Genomic DNA, 228 nt, shown 5'->3' with positions numbered 1-228 from the left:
TGTCAAATCCACCTATTAAAATATATAAATAAATAAATTCATAAACAAATAGAAAAGCAATATATATCATTTAAAAAGAGAAAAAAAATTTTGAATTCAACTACAACCATCACTATATTTTCTCACCCAAGTACACTTGTTTCCTACAGTCCCTGCACAGAGCACCAACAATTGCGGCATCTATAGCATCTTGATTCTCAGTCCTATATGGAAGACCAAGTTAACATG

Source organism: Arachis ipaensis, chromosome B10, assembly GCF_000816755.2.
Source record: "Arachis ipaensis cultivar K30076 chromosome B10, Araip1.1, whole genome shotgun sequence".
NCBI lineage: Eukaryota > Viridiplantae > Streptophyta > Magnoliopsida > Fabales > Fabaceae > Arachis > Arachis ipaensis.
The sequence above is the reverse complement of the archived record's forward strand: the minus strand, read 5'-3'. Positions refer to the sequence as shown.